Genomic DNA, 8,750 nt, shown 5'->3' with positions numbered 1-8,750 from the left:
CAAATAATTTGGCAGACACAACAACAAAGCAGGCATGGCGGAGGCCTCTTCTTTCTCGTCATCAATGTTGTCATGAGCACCATTTAACAGTCATCTTCTAGCTGAAGATTTGCCACTAAAAATGGCACACTAAGGCTGTTTGTACCTTTAAAGCACATTTGAAGTGCATTCCCCCCACCCTCGCACCTCAGAGAATTCTGGGTACTGTAGTTTACTCCTCATAGTTACATTTCCCAGCAGCCTTTGATAAACCACAGGCCCCAGAATTCTCTGAGGGGAGAGAATGCGCTTCAAATGTGTATGAAAGCTATAGGATGGGATTCAACTAGAGACCCATCTGCAGAAGGCCACCACAAGGACTTCTGCTCGCACAGTGGGACTATCCCCTTCTCCTCCTCTAATGGCCCCGCCCAGCCCAAAAATCAGCTCTGAGGGGGTCAGGAGGACCCCAGGAATGGGGGAGAGAGAAGTGGGCATTATTCCACCTGGCAAGCCTAAATACTTGTCCTGGCACAATATGTGCCTTAGCACAACATTGAATTCTTCTCACAACATGCATGCAGACTGAGTAACACATCAAGGGTTACGGGGGTCTTTTGGTGAGAGTGCTGATTTCCTCCTTCCTTGCACATCCTACCTGAAGAAATCACACTCCAGCCCCCCCCCCCCGATAACAGTTTGGAGTACTGGAAAACTGTGATTTTCCCCACAGTGAATAATGTGCAAGCTGCCAGGTTTGCACCGCCCTCCGTGGCACCCTGGAGGGGGTGGGGGTACATTTTGCTATTTTGCAACCACCACCAAGTGAGACTCGTGTGTTGCACTACTTGTGCAAATGGCAGTCGACAGCAAAAGGGCCTTCCTTTATTTTCTTCTCGTTTTTGAGAGATGAAAGGCACCCAGCTTGCCACTGCCCATCAGACGCAAAACATGGCACAATGCAGAAAGATGGGGAAGGCGCCAAGTCTGCATTCAGCCTGCCTTTGGCTGGAACAAAGCTGCCTGATGCAGATGTGTATGGGGACATAAAGAAGCCAGTGATGATTCCACCGAATTAATTTCCCCTGAATGAAAACGGCAACCAAGTAGAAAAGACAAGGCAAATTACCAACGCTAATCACAGTCTCTTGCTTTTGCTTTCTTCCCCTTTCTCTTGTATGATAATTATGATAATTAACAAGCTAACAAGCTCCTAGTAAAAACAGTTCCTGGTTCTCAATGTATAATTAATATTTACGTTCATAACAAGCTTCCATTTATAGTATACTTAAGAGAGAAATCCCCTCAGAGGACGCACATTACAAATGCTACTCACATGCTTGATGCATTTATTATTTTAGAAGGAGAAGAGCTGGACTGATCTGCCAGTTTTCAGCATTTTCAAGAACACACAAACCCTTTCTCTTGATGTCATTGCATTAAAGCATTAGCATAGTTAATACATTAATTATTATTATTTATTAAATTTCCATACCACCCTTTATCCGAGGATCACAGGGCAGTTTACAATATAAAAACACAAAATATAATAAACATAACAATAACCCCCAAGGCCATCGATTGTTTATTTAGCCAAAGGCCAGGGAGAAGAGGAATGCTTTGGCCTGGCACCTAAAGATATGTAATGAAGGTGCCAGGCGAGCCTTCCTGAGGAGAGCATTCTATGTATGGGGAGCCAGCAAAGCTTCTGCCTGGCTTAGGGAGAGAGGTGTGAGGCTCTGATGGGCCCAAGATCCACCCTGTCATCTTCCCAAAGCCCACCTGGCTTTCGGAAGGAGGCAGGAGAGCTCTAGCATCCTGTCAAGAGTCTTGGCACCTTCACAAAGCTTGGGAAGCTTCTGAGCAGCTTAGGGAGGCACGATGTCCATGTGCGTGACATCAGGACGTCACAATGTCACATGCATGACATCACCCCACCCCCTCGCACGCTGGCGCCTCTGGCCCTAACTGTTCCCCTATGAAAAATTTCACTGCACACCACTGCTGACACTTCTCTATCCAATAAAAAGAAGTTATTCTATCATTCTAAAACTGAAGTGTGGCAATCCAAAGAAGCTGAATGTTGGTGGGGGAATCCAGGACAGGCAAAAATAATTCATACAGAACTATGGCATTCATTGCCACAAGGTGTAAGGATGGTCACCAACTTGGATTGTGCATACGTTACCAACTGTAAAACACAGGTAAGCCATTCTTTTTCTCAATTCCATTGAAGCTATTTTTTTGAGGGAAATGCAGTATTTCACACAGGATAGATGTGGATCGTGGCTAACACTATGTGTACACTGGATGTAGAGTAAATGAGGTGTATACTCAGCTTTGGAAGGCTTGGAAAGTAGGTTAGACAAGTGATAGAGGGTTATTGTGCTTTGCTCGCGGGCTTCCCACGGGCATCTATTAGCCCACTGTAGGAAGCAAGGAACGCCGGTGGCGCTGTGGGTTAAACCACAGAGCCTGGGGCTTGTCGATCAGAAGGTCGGCGGTTCGAATCCCCGCGACGGGATGAGCTCCCGTTGCTCGGTCCCTGCTCCTGCCAACCTAGCAGTTCAAAAGCACGTCAAAGTGCAAGTAGATAAATAGGTACCGCTCTGGCAGGAAGGTAAACGGCGTTTCCGTGTGCTGCTCTGGTTTGCCAGAATCGGCTTAGTCATGCTGGCCACATGACGCAGAAGCTGTATGCCAGCTCCCTTGGCCAATAAAGCGAGATGAGCGCCGCAACCCCAAAGTCGGCCACGACTGGACCTAATGGTCAGGGGTCCCTTTACCTTTACCTAGGAAGCAAGACTCTGGATCAGGTTGGGCTTTCTTCAACTCCAGCAGGGCAATTCTCATGTTCTCAAGTGGTTTAAAGCAATAAGGAGAATAATATCATGGTCAAAATGGGAAGTAAAGTCCTCCTTCTAATGCTGGTTAATAACATTAGGTGAAATATCTTCCTGCGCTAAATGCTGGTATATAAATCTCAGTCTTGTCAGGAGATAAAGGACCAGCTGTTCCTTGACTCCTTCAAAAGCATCAAGAAGTCCCCTGCCTATAGTGGGAAAGGTAATCAATAAATCAGCCCATGCAAGGCCAAGATGCTTTTTCAAGTGTTCTTTTGTGTGTGTGAAAAATGGGATTAACTTTCTTCACCAAGTGAAAGCAATACCTTTGTCTAAACGTAAGCAAAATTTGGAAAGTAGACCCATGGGAAAATAACTCAGATCAGATGCAAACCCCACCTAGTTGTGTTATTGAATGATTTGTCCTTGCTTAGAAAACGACTTTTTAATAAGAAGAAGGTAGAGCACTAACGTGCAGATAAATTCTCTGCAATGATTAAAAGGATGTTGAGAAGGGGCAGCAGGTGAACAGATGATAATGCTGGGAGTTATGGTACTGTACACATAGTGGCACACTGTCCTAGGCAGTTTATCCAGCAGGCTATTGTGTACACAGCAAGCCAAAAAGAGAAACATTAACTAAATTGCAAGATTTGGATCATTTGTCTTATCGGCAGATGGGGGAATAGGTTATCTTTTGAGCGGGGCGCACCTGCTCTCCTTTGTAAAACTGTAATCATGCCATTACAGGATGCATTGTGGTTTCTTGTTTAAACGTTCTGTGGAGCGTGCGCACACACACGGCATCATGTCAGCACAGGGCAGGGCACACACTTAGTGGTGGTGAGGAGGAAAAGGAATCTCTCTATTTAAGTTTAAGATGGGGTAAGGAAGAAGTAAACATGGTTCGTTGTTTGTTTAAAGGTTAGCCTTAGGGGTTCCTAAAGTGTGGTCCATCAGTTTCACTCAGTTGGTCCGTGGTGAAAAGTTTTGCTATTTTGAAAAACACTTCAGCATCTAGCCTGATAAACAGGCAGAAAAATTGTTAAGTGTTCCACTGAGATCCTCAGTAATTTTAAAGTTATGGGGTGGGCAGGACTTTAGGAACCACTGTGCTGGTTTTCAGTCCTAACCACATCTTCCTAGGAGTAGGCCCCATTGAACTCAATAGGACTTACAACTGAGTAGACATGGTTAGGCTAGCTCTGTTTGCTATATTTTCATGGGACGAGAAAGCAGGAAGTGAAATGGAGTAGCCAAGAGGGGATTTGAAGGAGTGAAGATCTCAGTGAGGTTGGGTTTGTATGGCCATATTCCCCTGTGAGGGTTTTTTTAATTGAATATACATTCTAATTTATTTAATGATATACTGAACTCTGATGATGCCTCTGTCTTGTCTGCATGATTGATAGAGAGGGGTGTGTGTGCATTTAGATAGTATCCTGCTATATGAATGCAAAAATTTACATATATTTCTCTGCCCACTGGCATGTGGTCCCCAGAAGGCTGCCTAGCTGGGAACCTGGCCCTTAGGCAGAAAAAGGTTACCTGGCAGCAGCTGTCCAGGATTTTAGGAGAAATCCTTTCACAGCCCTACATGGGGGTGCTGGGGATTGAACCGGGAATCTCAGGTACCCTACCACAGCCATTCCCTCACGTGTTACAGCCATTCCCTCACATGTGAATAGGCCTCAGTCCAGCACATGGAAAATATTGCCCCTGAAAAAATGTCAGTCTGCCTTCTGGTATTAGCACAATGACTGATGGTTTCGCCGGAGGCCTAGCTCAGGAAGGTATTCCAGAGATGGATACATTTTTATCAATGGTTTTATTTTCTTTTTACAGTTATAACCTGCCTCCTCCCATTTGCCTGAGGCAGCTTGCAATCAATAAAACAATAAAGTGCACAATAAAAGCCAAAGAGTGTCATTAGAGAGTAAGAATTCCAACAATATCTACAGCCTTTCCTCTCCCCTCCCCCTTTTTTTCTTTTGCTGTTCTAACAGCTGCCTTGAGCATATTGAAATGGCAATGTTGTATTTGTTCAGTATTGCAGTTTGACTATGGGTGCTGTTCCATTTGCTATAATGCATCTGATGTGCAATTTTCTCCTGGAAAGGTGGTACATGAATAAATAGGTGACTGGATGGATTGATCTCATTCCCTTTAGAGAAGAGAAGCTTAGAAATGAAGGTCTAATGGTCCAGGCTTTGTTTTTAAAAAATCTTATAAAATAGCAAAGTTCAGAGTTTCAATTCTCCAACCTCCTAGCTAGGGTTTTCCTGATCATGGGGTCAGTGATTAGTCTGATTTCAAATCAGCCTCCGATGGGAAGAGGACTATACAAGCACCTTACTCAATCCTAAATCTAGGGAGACAAGACAGGGGCTGAGCCACATCTGCACATTGTAATCATTACTTATTCCCCCCACACAAGCCATTATTCATCCCATGAAATATACCCCATCCGTATTTCTTTTACAACATACGACTCAAGAGGCCAGAGACATGCCATCAATTTAATGGCTATCACTTCTGTAATTGTCCCTCAGCTGGCTCCCCAGAGATGTTTATCGTCAGATTCATATATATATATATTTAAGACAAATAAATGGTTGAGTCTTCAGTGTTGGTTCACCCATTTGCCACATCACAATAACATACATAATACACCCAACATGGAGGCAGAGGCTGACAATCCCACGGACGTTTATTGTTCCCCCTCATTTGCTTGCCACCCTCAGAAGAACACATTTTCATTTAAAACATGAGGGTGGCATCTTTTAATACACCCCACACCGTGACTGGCTGAAAGCAAAATGTTATTCCAGGTGATGGTAATAATAATAATAATAATAATAATAATAATAATAATAATAATAATATAATTTATTATTTATACCCCACCCATCTGGCTGGGTTTCCCCAGCCACTCTGGGCGGCTCCCAACTGAATATTAAAAGCAATACAGCATTAGACATTAAAAACTTCCTTAAACAGGGCCGCCTTCAGTTGTCTTTTAAAATTAAAATAGTTATTTATTGCCTTGACATCTGCTGGGAGGGCAATCCACAGGGCAGGTGCCACTACTGAGAAGGCCCTCTGCCTGGTGGTAGGAAGACAGAAGCACAGATAAAGCAAAACTGAAGCCTAAAAACTAATGGTGTAAACTGTTCAAAAAGCTTTCACTGGGGTTGTTGTTGTTTTTTGGCTCATGAGCGGCTCCGAGTCCCACTCTATCCCTGCAAGACTTTCATTCATTCTCACAGCCTGCTTAGTCTTCATTTCATTTTACTTTTTAATAGTTTTGAAACATAAGATTCAAGTGCAGTAAAATAGCTCATCGCTGCCATGAATTGGTCTATCAATCTGTTATTGCTTTTGGTTTCATCTGATCTTCTGTACAGCAGATTGAGCAGATCTGCCACCCAAGCTCAAGGGTGGGAGGGCAATGACCTTTTTCTGCTAGGACAAGAGGGAGAAATAGGCATGCTTTCTGCAAACCATGGATGATGCGAGCCAGGGCACTCTGTCACAAATACTGCTGCTAAAAACAAAAACAAAAAAACAAAAACAAATACTGCTGCTTGAAGCTAGACACATTACTGGGCAACCACCACATTAGCTTGCTCTTAGGATCCAGCCTTGCTGTAAAGATTAAATAACACAATTCTGTGCTGATGAACAGCCAGCACAAAACCAGTGATTTTCTTTGGACTAACTGTGCTGAATATACAGCCAGAGTGTTACCTAAAAATAGTATCCACGTGCAAAAATAGGGACCACTTTTTTGCTGCTTTATCTGTTGTGTTTGGGGTCTGGGAATGGAATGAGAAGCGAAAAAGAGAGACTTCGATAGAATTTTTGAGAAGCTTTGCTGTTTATGTTACTGTGTCTCACCTGGAAGTGTGGCTGGTGGGCAGCTGTGGACTGGGGCAGATTTTGGATTCAAAGTCCGGCACTCTTCCACCTCTTACCTTCTGTTTTCCTCAATTCACTATGTAATAGTAGCAATGCCCTTTAGGACTCCCTAGGCCATGGGTAGGCAAACTAAGGCCCGGGGGCCAGATCCCGCCCAATCACCTTCTAAATTGAAGGACCTGCATTGGCTCCCAGTACGTTTCCAGGCACAATTCAAAGTGTTGGTGCTGACCTTTAAAGCCCTAAATGGCCTCGGTCCAGTATACCTGAAGGAGCGTCTCCACCCCCATCGTTCCGCCTGGACACTAAGGTCCAGCGCCGAGGGCCTTCTGGCGGTTCCCTCACTGCAAGAAGCCAAGTTAAAGGGAACCAGGCAGAGGGCCTTCTCGGTAGTGGCACTGCCCTGTGGAACGCCCTCCCACAATCTGTCAAAGAGAACAACAACTACCAGTCTTTTAGAAGACACCTGAAGGCAGCTCTGTTTAGGGAAGCTTTTAATGTTTGATGCATATTGTATTTTAATGTTTTGTTGGAAGCGAACCAGAGTGGCTGGGGAAACCCAGCCAGATGGGTGGAGTATGTATGTATGTATGTATGTATGTATGTATGTATGTATAAATAAATAATCTGGCCCACGGACAGTCCGGGAATCAGCATGTTTTTACAGTTTTTACAGGAGTAGAATGTGTCCTTTTATTTAAAATGCATCTCTGGGTTATTTGTGGGGCATAGGAATTTGTTCATTCCCCCCCCCAAAAAAATATATAGTCCCCCCCTCAATGTCTGAGGGACAGTGGACCGGCCCCCTGCTGAGCAAGTTTGCTGACCCCTGCCCTAGGCTCAGCACCCTAGTGCATCAGAACCAGTCGTGCTGCCCTAAATTTGCTTTTGTAGTGGAGGGAGCCTTGGACCTATGTGAGTACTGCAGGGCTTTTTCAAAAACAAGCAATGAGAAGAGAAAATGCTTGGCCATTTCATAATGTCAAGTGGCAACACCGTGAATATTTCAGACACGTTTCTCCCTTGCACACCACATTTTTCCAGGAGGGTTTTGCCCTCAAACCCCTGAGGGGTTGAAAAATGTTTTGAATTCTTGGCGCAGCTTTGGCAAAAGGGGCTCGTACGTGGGCTTCCGTCACCTTCACATTTGTTATTTACCACCACACTTTTCCTTAGGAAAACGGTTCCTCAATGAAGGAGAGCAACCAATATCAAAACAGTGAGTTTATTTGCTTATCTTCTACCTTGGGCACTAGCATGTTGCTTCTCCACCTGAAAGGGGAGGACAAACCCCTAGAGAAGACAGGACATCAGCTGAGGAGGAAGATTCAGAATTATTTTTTTATACCTGTGAAGGCTTCAAGAGCCTTAAAAAAACAAAAGTGTGGGGTTACAAAAAACCCTGGTGGGATTGCTGAAAGGAGGTATGTAATACTTTGCCACAGGACCCTGGATGATGAGGGCTGCTGCTGCACCACAGAGACGAAGCAGGAGAGGTGGTTTGTGCTGGAGCTAGGTGGAAGAACAACATGGCTGTGGATTTGCATAGGCTGATATTCAACTGAGTTTTCAGAGGAAACCCACTGAAATTAATGGACGCAACTAAGTTAGGTCAATTAAGTTCAATAGGTCTGTGCTGAGCAAAACATACTTGAATACCAACCATACGAGTTTGACCACGAGGGGGACAGGAGCTAGACGTGTATAACTGGGTTTGTTTGCTGGCAGGTTATATGATGTGATGAAGCATTATCCCACACTTCGCCTCCATGTCACTTTCCTTAACGGAAAAAGGTCTGGTCTTTGGGTGAAAGTAAATTTGTTACACAAGGCCTCCCAGTCTACTGTAATTGCGCAACCTGAATCTGATTGAATTCCACCAAAACACAGCTACCATCTGGAAGCACCCCCCGTTAGCTTTGTATATTTGGGAATAGGCATGGGGGAATCTAGTACAGTGGTGCCCCGCAAGACGAATGCCTCGCAAGACGGAAAACCCGCTAGACG

At 44.5% G+C, this 8,750-nt stretch overlaps 1 protein-coding gene across 1 annotated transcript in view; it reads left to right on the top strand.

Moving 5' to 3' along the window:
* Window positions 1–1,975: 1,975 nt before the first annotated feature.
* The window catches only part of DYNLT2 (dynein light chain Tctex-type 2), a 32,347-nt gene continuing 25,572 nt past the window's right edge, over window positions 1,976–8,750 (top strand). Inside the window, exon 1 of the mRNA XM_081855904.1 lies at window positions 1,976–2,183. The gene's annotated coding sequence lies outside the window, so the exon portion shown is untranslated. The remainder of the gene's footprint in view (window positions 2,184–8,750) is intronic.

The sequence above is a fragment of the Podarcis erhardii genome (genome assembly GCF_964252035.2).
Source record: "Podarcis erhardii genome assembly, chromosome: 3".
In the NCBI taxonomy this organism is placed as follows: Eukaryota; Metazoa; Chordata; class Lepidosauria; order Squamata; family Lacertidae; genus Podarcis; species Podarcis erhardii.
This window is presented reverse-complemented; position numbering and strand designations above follow the sequence as displayed.